We start from the raw sequence: 17,889 nt of genomic DNA, 5'->3' as shown, positions 1-17,889 counted from the left end.
TTTAAAATGAAATAGTAACATTATATTAGGTGATTTACAACACATGTAAAATTAAATATTTCAGTTAAAAAGTGTAAAGGTTATGAGGGGAAATAGAAGTATAGTTTTGTGTTTCTTATACTATAAATGAAATGGTATATGTTCTACTTTAAGGTAGAATGTATAAGTTATAAATGTATACTATAAATACTAATGTAACCACTAATATAAAACAGTAAGGAGATCGAGCTAATAATATAGAAGAAAAAAATGGAGTAAAATATCCTCATTTAAAAAAAAAAAGGCATAAAAGAAGAAAGCGGTAACAAAGAACAAATGAGAAAAAATAAAATTAAATACCAAACAGGGAAATTAAACCCAATTATATTATTAATTACACTAAATATAAATGGTCTATAAACACCTTCAATAAAAGGCAGAGCTTATCAAATTGGATTTCCTTTTTAAAGCAAAATCAATTATATGTTGCCTAAGAGAAATTTACTCAAAATGTAAGGATATAAAAACACTAAATGTGAAAAGATCAAGAAAGATATACTATGCTAACACTATTCAAAAGGATTTCAAAGCAAAGAATATAACCAAGGGTAAAGAAAGATATTTCATAATGATAAGGGGTCATCAAGAGGACATAATTCTTATAAAGGTATATCCACCTAATAACAGGACTTTTTATAAAATGAATCAAAATTAATATAACTGCAAGGAAAAATGGACAAATCCACAGTGTTAGAGATTTCATCACATCCCTTTCAATAATTGATACAACACGGAGAGAGAAAATCAGTAAGGATATTATAAACTAAAATATGTCAGCAACCAACTTGACCTAACTGACATTTATCAAACAGTCCAACCAACAACAGAAGGTTACACAATTGCACATTCTTTTTGAGTAAGTGCAGAGTATTTACTAAGAAAGACCATATTTTAGGCAATAAAATCAGTCTCAGTAAATTCTGAAGGACTTAAGTTATATAAAGTGTATTTTCATTATAATGGCATTAAACTAGCAATCAATAACAGAAACATATGTGTAAAATCACTAAATATTTGAAAATATAGTAGCACACTTCTAAATAAACAATGGATCAAAGAATAAATCAATAGTAAATTACAATGTCCCCTTAACTGAATGAAACTGGGCACAATACAAACCAAAAGTTGTGGGATGCAGCTAAAGTTACCAAATGAAGCAGCCATTCTCTTCCTAGGTATTTACCTAAAAGAATTGAAATCAGCATGTATTCATATAAAGACTTGTATATACTGTATTACTTTATTTATATAAAGTTGTATAAAAGTAAAACTAGCATGTAGTGATAGTAAATGGATCAGTAGTTGTCTGAAGGGTGTGGCTATTGGGGAAGAACAGAAAGGATTATAAAATAACATAAGGAAAATTCTGGGAACAATAAATATGTTCATTATCATGATTGTAATAATAGTTTCATGAGTATAATTAGGTACACAGGTACTTGTGTATTTGTTTGTTGTCCAATTAGCAAATCATTTCTCCTTGTTAATGTTTAGAAAGCATCTGTTCATGTTTTTATCGTCAAATGCACCATTCCTAGTTAATTTCATACACACACTCACACAGATAGCAACATTGTTAATACTCAGAAGGTCATCAAGAGGTCATGGCTCTTTGGAACATGATTATATTGAAATAATATAAATACTTTTACTCCTAACATTCCTTAATTTCATTTATTTAATCATGGTTACAGCTTTGATGATGCTATTAAATCATCTCTCATGTCATCCATGAATACTGGCCTCCAATGACTTTCTTTTTTTTTTTAATTGGCAATCCTTTATTATCCAATTTAGGTAAATCCAAAATCAGTCCATGTGGATGGGTGAAAAAAATAAGCTAAATTAGCAGAAAGTACAGTTTCATTTGACAAAGGCCCACACATTCACAGAGAAACTCATCAGGAAAGTAAAATTCATTCAATATCATGGCAAGGAACAACTGTAATAGCATAAACAATAAAAAAATTTTAATGAAAACAAAAATAAAAATGTTATATGCACAAAGATATATAAATGCAGCCTAACATGAACACCAGCCTGGGGCCTCATCAAGAAATTTATTAGCCACACAGGTACAGACATCAACTCCACTATCTGATTGTTACCTCACTTATAAACATTGACCATGAATGCTTCAATGAAAAATTCAATCAGATATTACTTCTCTTACAAGCAATAAAATCACAAACTCAGCTAAGATTTGAAATTTAGGTTTACCTAGTATAATTACCTGCATTTAATGTGTACCTATTTTAGAACTGGTAATTTCTCCCCATACAGTCAGACAGGCTAATAGAAGAATTTCAAATATCAAATTTTAAAAAGCTGATAATTCATTGGTTTTATGACCAATTAATTCTTCAAATGTTTAGACTTCAGATCTTCTCACAACACTAAATTCAATGCCAACTTGGTTGAATCTGTAAATCAACTTGTTCTAGAGAAAGTTACTCCAACTGTGAAGACCCCACCCACTTTAGGAAGATCAGAGGCATTATTTAGAAGAGTCATGGCTGCCTGGACCATGGCTATGGAAGTAGCCACATAACCAGCCTCTGATGCTTTCACCTGAGTATACTGAGTTTGTTCTTATTAAAACCAAATCCTTCGCTGTATCTCGGAAAAGAATGTCATTGTAAATGATGGGGCATCAATCCATTTTTGTGTCTAATCTTGTTTTGAAAAATAACCAAAGGAGAAGAGCCATGGGAGTTTTATGAGAAGTTGCCTTCCAATACCAAACCTCACAAAGAATAAAAAGAAGAGTCTAGCAAATATCAGCTTAATAACAGAGGTGATACCTCCCATAGTTACATAAGCAGCATACTGAATAGGTGATTGCTCTAAATTTTCATGCAAGTAATGCTGAGTCCACTTCATAACAGCCATCCACTCCCAAGAAGGGAATGGAATAACTGTTGAGTTCTCTGCAGTAAGAAACTGGCCACCTTCTTTTCAATTTTGGACCAACAATTGGGACAAGTTTCAGATTTGGGTTTTTCATAGTCTTTCAAAATTATTGTGATCTCCAACACCATAAACTGCTGATATCCAAGTACCATCATACATGCACAACCCCTTGGGTCCTGAATGTATAGTCAGGAAATTTTCCATCACAATCAAAGTACCATTCATTTTATTTATGGTATATATTAATCCCAGATCTGCTGGAATGGAGTCAAAGCTACTGCTTCCAATCATATAAATGCCTTTTTTTCTTAAGATTTCTCATGATTCTTCCATTGTATTAGTTTCAGAAACCAGGGTTCTCCAGAGATGTCAATACACCTAGTTACATTTCAATACATGCTTTTACTATAGGTTCTCTATAAAATTGTTATGGTTCTACACAACTGAGAACAACTGATGCCTATTTAGCCATTTCATCAAGTGAGGCTGGATTAGTGATATAAACATTCTTATTCCAACTTCAAATGATAGTGCCAGTCTTCCCAACTCCAGGGCCCTCTCCAGCACTCAATTTAGTTTCTGGAAATGTCCCACCATGGCCTAGGGTAGGCAGAAGTTCCCCTCCAGGCCCACCTCCTCCTGGGCCACTTCCTCAGTGATGAACTGACTGGTAAATTCAGAGGCACTAAACACCACCAAGTGGAAAGGCCTCCACTTGGTAGTCATGTTGAGCTCACTCCAATGAGTTTCTTATGAGTCATCATTGTGGTTTTTTTTCTGTGATGACCATAAATGCAAATTTTAACCAGATTACACAAGAAAATGTGAGATAATTCATTTTCTGGTCATGTTAAATTTACTATTTGGTATTTTTTTAAATTTATTTATTGTTTTTCTCTTACAGTTGTCCTACTTTTTCCCCCATTGCACCCATTCACCCTGTCCACACCTTATCCCTCCGTCAATCCCCACCTCATTGTCCATGTCCATGAGTCATTTATACTAGTTCCTTGAATGGACCCTTTCCCTCACTCTCCCCTGGTCAGTCAGTCTGCTCCTTGTTTACATGCCTCTGGTTCAATTTTGCTTGTTTGTTTGTGCTGTTCATTAGTTTCCTGTGCTTAGTATTTTAATAGCATAAAAGTAGAACACCACTTTTTCCAAGCATGTTTTCCCTTGAACTCTTTAGGCTAAAATCATTGCATTCTTAAAGTGGGATCTCTATCAATGCTGACCACATATCTGCCTTTCATACACTACCTCCATATGGGAAATAGACAAGAGACCAATGGGTAGAGAGAAGAGTCATCTCATTTGCACAAGTAACTTCTGTCCCTGATTCTGCAATGACTTAAGACCAGCTGGGAGAGCACAACATCACCACATGAAACAACACCAATAAAGGACATTGATAAGAAGGGCTTACTGCATTACAAAGTAATAGCCTTAAAGATCCCCAGTAGAGATAGGCACAGCCAACTCCAGGAACTACCAGACACTTGTCATGAAAGCTGAGGAGGGGACGGAGTGACTAAGGTGTAGCCAGGGATGAGGAGGTACACAGTGTAAAGGACCCCTGAAACAAACCACCCCTTCTTCCTTTGGCTGAAGTTGCTCAGAGGCAGCACAAGTTAGAATATACCTGGTGACATACAGACCCTCACACACAGGTCAAGCATGTCAGCCAGAAGTAGGCTATAGCTACTTCAGAATCCTGAATTCATTCTGTTTCTAGCATGAGTGAGAGTCACCAAAATCAGAATATTGACATCATTTCTGTGGCCCAATCTCACATCGTCCCATAAAAAAATACCATGGTAGTGAGCAGTGGTAATTCATTTCCCAGAAAAGTCCTCTGGAACCTGAGTCTCACCTCTGAGTCCTAGATAATTCCATGAATGCAAAGTTGGGCCGAGAGACTCCTTGGGGCATCTGGTTTACCCCACATACCTAAGAGAAGGCAAGTACCCCAAAAGGGAGAAATAAGGGCTGTAACCATTATGAGTCCTGGATCAGGATCAGAGAACACCACTAAGATAGCTCTGCTGGTTATGGCCCAGCAAGTCCCATACAAGGGAGGGGGACCTAGAAAATTTCTAGGTATACAATCCCAGCAGCTGGGACCCACAAAGGACTAGGTCCAGTCTCAGGGTGTCTGACTGTCCTGTGTGGTGGCAGTCAGCCAAGAGGGACACAGACAATTTCAAAGAAAGCTCTTCTCTGAAGCACAACACCTTGGACAGGGATATCACTCCCCAAGAATTATGAAGAAAGAGCCTCCCTCCCTATGTGAAAGAGGATGACACAGAGCAGAGCTCCCTACACAACTTTCAATGAGGATCTAATGTGAGAGAGAAACAAATGTTATTGTTTTGAGCCACTGAGATTAGGGGTTGTTACCACAGCAACTTAGCCCATCCTGATCAATAGACAGGGTGACAGCTGTCACCAGGCACAGAGCTGTCAGTTCAGACTAAAGCACAGTAATTGAACAGAAAGATGTGTTGAGGGTTGTCAGTACAAATATTCCTTCAGCTATTAACAATTTTAATTATTTTTAATTGAAAATGTTTTGGTGAATCTAACCCAGATTCTTATATTTTATTTGACAGGACCATGCGATGATGCAGCTCTTTCATTAGAACACTAATCACATCCCCACTGAAGTGTTCTGCTGTATCCTAACCCTGGACATTGGCCATGTGAACCTAAAGCAGAAAAGTTAGAGTCATTCGATCCTCCTGGCCATATTCCTGCTGCTGCTTAGTTTCTTACCCACACTGAAACCCTGTCACATACCCCTATAAGGGTCCGGATCCTCCCACAGAGCCTCTCCCACTGATTTCCCAGGTTTTCTATGAAATCTTGAGGACACGAAAACTGAATAACAAACCAAAAGTCCCATCCACCTGATCTCCTCCTACAGGCCTTCATCTACTGGGAATGATAATGCCTTTTCTTAACCTATTAATCAGCCTTCACATTAATTTAAATATAGCTTTGATAAAATAATAAAATATTTGAAGAAAAGAGGAAATGGGATCTCATTCTTTCCTGGGACCTCCTTCCTTCTCCAGTTAACAACAAATGGACCCATAAGCAATGCCAGTAAACCAGCAGGATGGCCTCCAGTTCCCATCATGGTTGCTACTTACACCTTCATGATCTGAGACCTCTTTGGGCCCTTGAGAACCAGCAATGCTCCCTTCCATGACATGGGACAGGCTACGGAAGTTTCTACTAAGATTGAAAATTCTGGGACACATTCTCCCTGGGGGTATACACTGCAGCTGTTTTCCCCAAGGTCTTGCTCCCTCTATCCAGGGGTCCCCAACCTCTGGGCCTTGGACTAGTACTGGCCAGGCCTGTTAGGAAGCAGGCTGCACAGCAGGAGGGGGGGGGGCTTGAATATAATGCACTTGAATCATCCCCTCCCCCTCACTAGTCCATGGAAAATTGTCTTCCATGAAATCAATCCCTGGTACCAAAATGGTTGGGGACCACTGCAGAGCTGCTTCTAGGCAATGTGTAGGTGGCCTACCCTCAAGCCAGCCCTTCCATGCCTGTCCTGACCTTTGACCTCTTTTGGGGGGGAGGTACCACTCCCTCTTCCTTGTTTTTGCCTTTAAAAAGCCTTTAACAAAATATCTTCACAATTTTAGGCTTCAGGAAAACCAAATCCCCAAGTGTTGTGTTTTGAAAGTCACATCTGTTTGTGCCCTGTAGCACTGTTTGCCCCACTTCTTACATTTGCCCACCAAATCAAGGACATAGTCTGTCAGCCTTCATGGACTGGTCTAGCTAGAAATATGGAGGAATACAGGGAGAAACTCTGAAATTAATATCCCTCCAAAGAGCAGAGTAAAACAGGATAGAAATGCCTCAGATCATATCGGCAGCCGTCCGTCTCGAGAGATGATGGTGTAGCTTCTTAAGAGTCTATCTGCACCGCCGAGAATGGTTGTGCAGTCCGACTCGGGAGTGACACGGTATCTGTCTCCTCCCGTGTTGAATCGACATCTTGCGATGACGCTGGAGTGTCCTCTCCAGTGAAGCTGAAGCTACAGAGCCTGGGCAGGGTTATATGGAGGGTCTGCTGTTGCCCATGCAGCAGACCCCCCCTCTCTTCACAGCTGAAGGGTCCAAGGGAAAGACGGAGTCAATACAGCTTGGCTTCAGGTGCGCCGCAGGAGTTGCCGGTGTTGACTACAACGTCAAACCGCCTTAGGGACTCCGGCTCTGGATTTTCTGTCGGGGTTTACTCCCTTAGCCTTTCCCCTGAAGAGGTATGCCGCAAGGCAGCGGAGGTTTTTTGGAATCAGAGTTTTCCTTCTCTGATGTGCCCTGACTGGAAGATCGAACCAGCGACACTTAGCTCGCAGGCCGACGCTCAATCCACTGAGCCAAACCAGCCAGGATAGTGATGCTTCAGATCACTACACATAAAATAGGCACAAACATCTAAAACTTAGAAACCCACATAAACAAATATCATAAACTAAAGAACTAATCATTCGAACCTGCAATTTTCAAGCTCAATCAAGTCCAAGAATTTCTTAAACAATTTCTTATGAATCTAAGTGCTCAGCAGATGTTCTGGCAGATTCAGAGCATTTAACAGCTACCTCTCATAAGTGATTCTAGAAGCCACTGTCCCTTTGTCTAACGCAGTTACTTCCCTGAATTGAATCCCATTTGAGGCTATAAAGTGAAGAGATGATAATGTAAAATGTGCCTGCAAAACGAAATAAAAAAGGTTTATTCAGGTACTTCTGAGCCCAATTGTCTATAATAAAGTTCTTGCTTCTGCCTCTCCCTGTCCTCAGCTCTGACTAGAACATCACTACCACAGCTTTTCTCTCTCTGCACTTGGGCCTATCAACAGTTACAGCCACGTTCATCTCAAGGCCAGCACTTGTGGGCTTCCTGGATCTCCCAGTGAATGGCTTAAAAAATAACATTTGCAAATTACTACTCTGTAGGTCAAAATTGCCAATTCTTCCTTAAAAACAACTGCAGCAACACATTTTGAAAATGACTATTGTTATATAGCACTGTAAGGAAAAGACCAACATTATTGAATAGAGCCATCAAGAGCAATTTAGACCCATTTCAGGCCTGCCATATTTATCCCTGCTCCTTGATGGAACTATGGCATGTGAGTATTTAACACCCTTTGCAGAGAGGAGTGTCAGGCTGACTGTGCATTCTTAATGGGTCTGCCTCTACAATCCAAGAATAAACAGGGAGCCTAATTTCAAGTGCAAGTACTGTCTTTGACACACACAGAAAATGAGCTACTGTAAATCTGGGCAGGACCTGGTGTGTAGATTTTTTTAAGTGTATGTAAATGCATAAAACTTACTCTATGTATAGAAGCAGGACTGACTGGGCAGGTATGACTTCAGTGTGTGATGGACCCCAGGATGCTGAGAAATGGAGGGTGTGTGGGACCCACTTGATAACACACTTTAAGAATAACATGTTCATCTGCCGCACCACACCTGAAAGGGGCAGCTGCTGACTGGCTCATTAGCTGGGATCTGCTTGGAAGCTTCCCCTTACCATAGGTACACCAACCAGCAAAGTCCCAGAGGGGGTCAGCGAGAAGGTTTGTCTGAAACAGCCAAAGGCATGGGAAGACAGTGAACAGCCCGGACTGTGATAAACTGTATGAACTGAGTCTAGGTGGAGACTCTCTTAGCTGCAACCTGGGGCTGAAAACTCTGAGCTCCGGGCACTAGCACCAAGGCTCCACCAAACAAAAAAGCAGAACAGAGCCAAGGTAGAAGGCCCATATGGGAAAGTTGTGGTGGAACTGCAGACTTGGTAGGGACCCAGGCAGGCAAGTGGCACATGCAAGTGTACAGGCAGGGACACAGGTTGGTGCTGCAGCTTGGAGGCAACACTGAGACTTTTTTGGAGGAGCAGAGACAGGACTTGAGGCTGGGTAGAGACTATTGGCATGTGCGTGCTGGCCCACCAGCAAAACAGCATTACTAGACAGGCCTGAGGAAGGCTATGGGTGCCGCAGGACCAGCAGGGAGGGGACTTATCTAAGGGCAGCTCACAGCAGAGCAGCAGCAGGTCCACAAGTGAGAGGATAGTAACTCCAGAATCAAGCTAGATCTCCTCATAGCCAGCAAGCCAGGAAATATTTGAAACCCATGGAATTTTGACCAGGGGCAGATCAAGAAAAAGAAGACAGTGCCCAAAGGTTGTACTGGGTAAAAACTCTTTCTTTAACCTGTTTCCTACCTTCTCTCCCTCCTATTTTTCTTTAATTTTGTTTGTTTTGTTTACCTTCCCTCTCACAGGAAACATATAGCATATAACTGCTATATAAACCTAATACTACACACTTCCACTTTCTCACTTCATTCTGCATTCTTCCCTCCCTTTCTCAACATACAATGTAAATATTACTTACTGTCTCACATAGCCTTGACCCTACTTGCTACTATTATTATTCTATCATCTTCCCTCTCAAAATGCACTTTTCTTTCATTTAAAACAACTCTTATCTGTTTCTCCTATAGTATAATAGTCTTAAATTCTCTACATTTATATTAATACTGGCTTATTTGCTACTGATAGTGTGACTGTGTGTGGGAGATGTTTTGGAGGGTGTGGGTTTCTTGCCTGGGTTGTGTGTTTATGTTTTAACAGCATCTCCACAAAAGAACACAAGACAAGGTGGGCAGAGTGACTCTCAATCAATTAGCCAGAGGGAACGATCCACCAAAGAGTAACTGAAATACAACCAGACAGCTTAAACAAATGGCATAAAGGGCATCCCAAGAGCATCAGGCTCAGGAGATTAAAGAGGCTGCATCACTGAATCCCCCAGGTCTCCTATACAGAATCTCATACCACAAAGGTGGGAAATCAAAGCAGACAAATCTAAGAAACTAAAACAAACAAGAAGCATCCATTATTAAAGGAAAAGAGGAATACCCAGAAAGAGTGCTATATGAAACAAAGGTAAGCAAACTATCAGACATGGAATTCAAAAGAATGGTTATAAGGAAGCTCAATGAACTTGACAAACTCAAAGAAAACTACAAAGAACTCCATGGAAACTACAAAGAACTCCAGGGAAGCTACAAGGAACTTACAGAGAACTACACCAGCATAAAAAAAGGACATAGAAACTATCAATAGAACGAGGAAGAAATGAAGAATACAATTTCTGAACTGAAGAGCACAGTAAAATCAATCAAAAACAGGGTAAATGAAGCAGTTAGTTAGAGGACAATGAAGAAAAAAATTCCCAGATCATACGACAAAATGAAAAAAGTCTGAAAAAAATGAAGAGGGTGTAAGAGAACTGCTGGACAAGATGAAATGAAAAAAATATTTAAATCATAGGCATACAATAAGGTGAAAAAGAGGAGCATGAAATAGAAAACCTGATTGAAAAAGTAATGACAGAAAATATTCCTAATTTGATGAAAGAAAAATTCATGCAAGTCCAGGAAGCAGAGAGGGTCCCAATAAAGATGAACCCCAAAAGGCCCAATCCAAGGCACATCATAATTAAAATGGCAACATTCAAAAACAAAGAGAGAATCTTAAAAGCAGCAAGAGAAAAACAGCAAATAATATGCAAGGGAACTCCAACAGAAACACTACAAGCCAGAAGGGAATGAAAAAAACTATTTCAAGCAATGAAAAACAAAGGCCTACAAACAAGAATACTCTGTGCAGCAAGGCTCTCTTACAAAATGGAAGGTGAAATAAGGAGTTTCCCAGACAAAGGAAGACTAAAAGAATACAACTCCACCAGACCAGCATTGCAAGATATGCTAAAGGGAATGCTTTAAGAAAAAGAAGAAAAGAGAGAGGGAGAGGAACACAGGTACAAAGGGAAAAGAATAAATACTTGTCAATAGTAACCTTAAATGTAAATGGATTAAATGCTCTAAACAAAAGATAAAGGGTAGCAGAATGGATACAAAAACATGACCCACATATATGCTGTCTACAAGAGACACACCTCAAAAAAAAAAAGATTTACACAAAGTGAAAGTGAGAAGATGGAAAAAAGTATTCCAAGCACATGGACATGAAAAAAATCTGGGATAGCAATACTTATATCAGACAAAATGGATTTCACAGCAAAGGTCATAAAAAGATACAAAGAGGGGCATTTCATAATACTGAAGGGAAAAATCCATCAAGAAGATATAACCCTGCTAAAGATATATGTACCCAACATAGGAGCACCAAAATAAATAAGGAAATTACTGGAAGACTACAAGAAGGATATCAACAGCAACACACTCATAGTAGGGGAATTTAACACCCCATTATCAATAATAGACAGATCTTTGAAGAAAAGAAACACCAAGGATATTGAGGCACTGAACAACACACTAGATCAACTGGACTTAACTGATATATATATAGAATTTCCACCCCAAAGAAGCAAAATATATATTCTTTTCAAATGCACAGGAGAGATTTTCAAAGATAAACCACATGGTAGAACACAAAACAAGCCTCAACAAATTCAAGAAAATTGAAATTATATCAAGCATCTTCTCAGATCACAATGCCCTAAAACTAAAAATGGTAGCATATACCATGTTCTTGGATGGGAAGATTCAACATCATTAAAATGTCCATACTACCCAAAGCAATTTACATATTTGATGCAATCCCTACAAAAATACCAATGACATATTTCACAGACCTATAACAAATACTCCAAAAACTTATATGAAACCAAAAAAAGACCCCGAATAGCCAAAACAACCTTGAGACAGAAGAACACAGCAGGAGGAATCACAATACCAGACATCAAACTATACTACAAAGCCATTGTGGTCAAAAGAGTCTGGTACTGGCATAAGAACAGACATATAGATCAATGGAACAGAATAGAGAGCCCAGAAATAAACCCAGGTCTTTATGGTCAACTAATATTCGACAAAGGGGAAAGGAACATAAAATAGAGTAAGAGCCTCTTCAATAAATGCTGCTGGAAGAACTGGACAGGGACATACAAAAAAAAAGAAAATGAAACTAGACCACCAACTTACACCATACACCAGAATAAACTCAAAATGGATCAAAGACTTAAATGTAAGCCATGACACCATAAAAGTTCTAGAGGAAAACAAATAGAAAAATTTCAGATATCCCATGTAGCAATATTTTCACCAATATATCTCCTAAAGCAAGGAAAATAAAGGGAAGAATAAACAAATAGGACTACATCAAACTAAAGAGTTTCTGCTCAGCAAAAGAAAACATCAGCAAGATGAAAAGGGAACCAACCATATGGGAAAATATATTTGCCAATGATACCTCAGATAAGGAATTTATCTCCAAAATATATTAAAAAGTTACACATCTCAACACCAAGAAGACAGACAACCCAATTAAAAAGTGGGCAAAGGACCTAAACGAACACTTCTCTGAGGAGAATACATGAGGATCCATAGACACATGAAAGAATGCTCAACATCACTAGCCATCAGAGAGATACAAATAAAGACCAGAATGAGATACCACTTGACACCTGTCAGAATGGCCATCATCAACAAATCAACAAACAACAAGTGCTGGAAAGGATGTGGAGAAATGGTAACTAGTGCACTGTTGGTGGGAATGCAGACTGCTGCAGCCACTATGGAAAACAGTATGGAATTTCTTCAAAAAATTAAAAATGGAACTGCCTTTTGAACCAGCAATTCCATTGCTAGGATTATATTTGAAGAATCCTAAAACCCCAATTCAAAAGAACTTATGCACCCCTATGTTCATAGCAGCACTGTTTACAATATCCAAGTGCTGGAAACAGCCTAAGTGCCCATCTGTAGATGAGTGGATTAAAAACTGTGGTACATTTACACAATGCAATACTATGCAGCAGAAAGAAAGACAGAACTCCTGCCATTTGCGACAACATAGATGGAACTAGAGAGAATTATGCTTAATGAAATAAGCCAGGCAATGTAAGAAAAATACCATATGATATCACCTGATACAGGAGACTAATGAACAACACAAACAAATGAACAAAATTGAATGAGGAACAGAATAACAGTTATCAGGGAGGAGGGGGGAGGGAGAGAAGGGAGATAAGTAGGAAAAGAGGCTAAGCAAAGAACATGTATAAATGACACATGGACATGAACAACGGGGTGGGGAATGACTGTGGGAGAAGGGGTGGGCTTGGTGGGGGGAGCAATGGGAGAAAATTGGGATAACTGTAATTGAAAAACAATAAAAAATAAATAAATAAATAAATAAATAATGAATTTTTTAAAAAAGAGTAGCATGTTCAATATAGCAGGCTATTGCAAACCACCCTCTGCTATGTGATGATAAGTTGTGGCAGAGACATCCCACAAAAAGTAGATTAAAAGGACTTCTATCTTTTGGAGCTAAGAAGTGGGGGAAAGAGCCAGGCCCTGGGACACATGGGGAAAACCCCAGCACTTCTCTAATTTTAGAGAGGAAAGCAACATGCATGTGTAGCTATGGAAAGTTAGCTGGGGGCTGATGGCCTCACTCATGTCTGACTGACAAGTATAACCAGGACTCTTGGCACTCAGTTTTCCCTTCTCATGGCTAGCTAGGCCTTCTTCGCAAGCTGTATCCCAAGAAGGCAGGCTGCAGTGGTCAGGTACTTATCAAACCTACACTTACAATACATTTGTTGGTGTCCCATTGAGCAAAGCAAAGCAGTGGTCTACACAAGGTCTACACAAGGTCATAGACCCAGTAAGGCCATGGTTCTTGGAAGGCCATTCTTGTAACAAGTACCGCAAACTCTTATGGTGCCTGGGAAACTGCTTTGGAACAGGCCTGAACTTTCTTCCTCCTGATCCCCCAACACTGGTTTGTTGTCCAGATGGCTAGAAACAGGAAGAGCCACTATAAGAAGACAAAACTTTTGTCCAAAGGACTGTACAGAAAAGGTTCTTGGTAATGATACTTCATGAGTCCTCTGTTATAGTCATTCGTTATTACAATTAACAAGGAGAGCCATTTCCATGGCATTTGTCCAGGGTTGCCTCAAGCACAAGCAGCCTGGGCCAACAACTTGCTACAAAGTCTGTGTCACCAAAGAAATTTTTCATGCATACTAGAGCAGAGCCAGCTGAGCTTTCATAACATTCAAAGTGCCATGCTCACTTTCTATTTATTTTGCTTAACCACACACACACAACACTGCAGAATAGCAATTATTCAACCCATTTTGTAGATTAGTAACCTGAGGCTCAACATACAGCAACTTGACAAAAATCTCAAGGCTGTTGATTCCAAAATATATCTCTCTCTCCAAAGTCTGTGTGAAACTGCTCACCTCTTTGTCTTTGAAAGGCTGCTCTGGGCATGGATTTCCATCCAAACTCCAGGAATGCTAGATAGTCTAGACCAACCCAGAGCCATGCCAACATTTGGGCTAGATGTGCAGGGTGCCAGAGCAATTGAAAATGCTGGCTTTGGAGTGTGATTGCCAGGGTTTGAATAGATTGCCTCCATCTGGGGAAGTTTTATAATTTGTAAAGCTGGGTTATTGGTCCTGCCTCAGGGCCTAAATAAGTTAGATTATAGAAAGTGCTTTAAAAAGACCACCAAGAATTCAGGAGCACTTGACTCAGTAAATATTCATTATAGGCTGGGATCCAATGTGTCACTTAAGATCAGATTAATAATGTGTTATCTCCAGACAAACCTAGTTAGGTATGGCAAAATCAACAGCAAAAGAATTGGTGCAGAATGGTGTGTGTGAAAGTAATATCGAAAATAGCTCCTGTCTGGTACAGGACAGACAGTGGCCATTCTGAACAGACCACAGGTTAATAACCACCATGGCAACCCCTAATGACAGAGTGAACATGAATCCTCAAGCTATGGACTTGGGGCTGGGGAGAGGACCTGGAGGGCAGAGCTGGCTGGCAAGGCTGGGAAAAGACTTCCCAAAGTACTGTGGAAATCAGAGCCAGCCCCAATGGGGTGAGGGAAAGACTGGGAGCAGAGCCCTAGGCCTGAGGGGTAGATGTCCTGTGAAGATACTCTTGACAAGGAAAGGAAGGAGGCCTCAGAAGAATATAGGACACACCAACCTTACCAGAGTCCTGGGTATGTGTGGGACTGGGAACATGGCTGAAACGATATCAAATGGATTGTGGATCCTTTATCTTGCTTATCTCAGGTCTGTATTATCTCAGGAGCCAGTCTTCCTACAGTCAGAGACAGGGCCTGGTGAGGCAGAATGGAGGGGACTAGGTTGAAAAGCCACAAATGAAACAGGGGTGTGAGACTTAAATCTCCTCTGAGAAGCCACCTGGGACTGTGGACCCTGCTTCAGGTGGGCACTCTCTGGCCCACCTACTCAAGACAGGGCATGCGTTGTTCTTCCCTTCCTTCTCCATCTTAACAAGCCTTGCTCTCCCCTAGCAAAAGTACACCATGATTAGAAATGAGTAGGAGCTGCAACACTGCAGTTTCAGAGTTCATCCTGTCCACTTCCACATCCTTGCCGCTCCAAAGCTTCCTTCTCCCTCCCTCCACAATCCAGTTCCCATTAATCACTTGGTCCCATGTCACTGATGACCCTTCTCACACTCCGCAGTCTTCTCTGCAAGAACAGGACTTTGGACACTATCCTGTCCCCCAGAGCAGTCCCTCACATTAGATTGTCATAGGATCAAAGACACTCCAATGCCTCAGTGAGCTCTATCTTCCCAGGCCAAGAGAGCTGAGCAGCTTCTTACTAGAAGGAGAATCCCAATGTCCATTTGTAATGAGGTTGGAAAAAAGCCTCCGAGTCAGGCAGAATCACTTTAACAGTGCCTAGGTCCAGGCTGTATGTTATTTGCACCCCTCTCCTTTGGTCTTCTGATTGACAGTTCTACTTATTGGGGTTGACGGTGGAGTTTGTCAAAGAGAAAAATACCCAAGGAAGGACTTTGGCATTTCTCTCTGGATGTGTGTAGGAAAACCTGCTTTGGCTGAGTAGCTTTTGTGTGCTGTAGATGCTGATGATTAATGACTGGGAGCATCAGAAGTTCTTGAAGATCATTTGGTCACTGACTTCTTCAGGGAAGCATAGCCAGAAGGCCAGGCCTCAGCAAATTCAAAGGGGTCAACCCCTCAGCCTCTACCAGGGCACAGTGGGACTTGGAGTCAGTCACACAGACCTGCATTCCAGGACCAAGCAGTATAAGGTTGAACACATTACTTCACTGTGAGCCTTTTCCTTTGTCAACAAAACAGAGATAAAAATGCCACCACCACTACCCCTTAAATATTGGAGAAGGATTAAATAAAATAATCTAGATAAAGTGTCCTTCCTGCAGTTGATGCCCAATATACTTTCACTCCCATCCTCTGTCCTCCCTTCCCATCCCTATAACAGTGGTGACAAATCCTTTCTTTTCCCTCCTAGAAGGCACAGTTGAGCCAGAATTTTAAACAGCATTTCAGGCTCATGCTGGCTAGTATTTCACAGCCTAAGTTGTTCATCTAGCTCTATAGAGGTTCCCCATCCTCCCTTCTGCTCTTTCCCATTATTTAGCATGGTTTTCAACTCCCACCCAGGACATTTATATAGTATCTTACCTCCTTACCCTCCTAAGCCCCAAACTGAAAAAAAAATTGTCATTCTCCATGACCACCTCTGGATGTACAAGTCACTTAGCACCATGAGAAATAATGAATCTTCTCCTATTCTGCTGAGGTTACACACCATGGACCATTAAAAAGATACTCATTTTTGAAATATACTTGACAGTCTGGAAGATCTATTTGAGATATCAGAAAACTAAGCCCATTATGTGACACTTAGAATATATTTGTGGTGATATATATTTTTAAATGCACAATATGTCTTATGAATTTATATTGTACACATGGCACTTAGATATTTGTATTATTTTTTCTCTGCAGATCCAAAGTTTCTAGATTATTTCCCTGTTTAAGCTTTCCATTCTTCTTATTGGGCCCCTGACCAACATAGCAAAAAAATAAAAAGACATGAATGCACTGTTGAAGGTCAGTTCGTTGTTGATTTCACACCAAATAACACTACAAGAGCCCAGAAGCTGTGCAAAGAAGGAAGGTGCTTCTGTTTTCCAGACACACTCACATGCACACTACCAGTGACTATATGTATCAGAAAGCTGCTAATTTCCCCACTTTAAAGATGAGCAAACTGAGGTTTTAGCAGTGAAGTCACTTGTTCATATCTGTGCAGTTAATAAGGGACAGAGAAAGGATAACAGCCCAGGTCAGCCAGATTCCCAAATGCATGTTTGTCCACAGAAGAGCCCAAGGTCTGAAGGCCACTGTCTGGTAGGGAAGATGGTAATAATGGGATAGGGCTCAAGTCTGAGACCCAAGAGGACATAAAAACTCTTCATCAGAATTTCTGGGGCTTGGCTGGAATAGAGAGAGGTAAGACTCAGAGCATAGGCGAGGGGAAAAGGACATAGTAGCTAAACATGAATGCAAACCCCTTCATGTGGCATGTAAGGTCCACCCAATCTGTCCCTGGGTGGTGAACCGGTCTGCAGCTGTCCCTCTGTGTGGTCCAGTAGGAATGCAGGGTTTTGTGGGTCCAGGAACTCCTCCCAAGAGCACTGGCGAGCCTTCTGCCCTTTTCCACTCCACTCTCACTCTGCCTTCCCCACTCCAGCTGTCCGCTGTAGTTTGTACTCACTCACTCATCTCCCTGTTCATATCCCAAGCTTTTCATGATAGGAGCAAGCAGACAACACTGCTTCTTACTCCACCACCATCTTCCTCCCTCCTAGTGTGAAGTAGAGTTTTTAAAATGATACAAAGATCAATGAGTCCAAGAGCCAGTTCTTTGAAAAGATAATCAAGAGACAGATCTTTAACCAGGCTCATCAAGAAAGAGAAAGAACCCAAATAAATAAAACCATAAATGAAAGAGCAGAAATAATAACTGAC

At 40.4% G+C, this 17,889-nt stretch overlaps 1 pseudogene; it reads right to left on the bottom strand.

Annotated features, from left to right (window-relative positions):
• Positions 1 to 2,410: 2,410 nt before the first annotated feature.
• Positions 2,411 to 3,678, bottom strand: LOC150010403 (saccharopine dehydrogenase-like oxidoreductase pseudogene; annotated as a pseudogene).
• Positions 3,679 to 17,889: the final 14,211 nt, after the last annotated feature.

Source organism: Furipterus horrens, unplaced genomic scaffold (genome assembly GCF_987537825.1).
Source record: "Furipterus horrens unplaced genomic scaffold, mFurHor1.1.pri manual_scaffold_5, whole genome shotgun sequence".
In the NCBI taxonomy this organism is placed as follows: domain Eukaryota; kingdom Metazoa; phylum Chordata; class Mammalia; order Chiroptera; family Furipteridae; genus Furipterus; species Furipterus horrens.
This window is presented reverse-complemented; position numbering and strand designations above follow the sequence as displayed.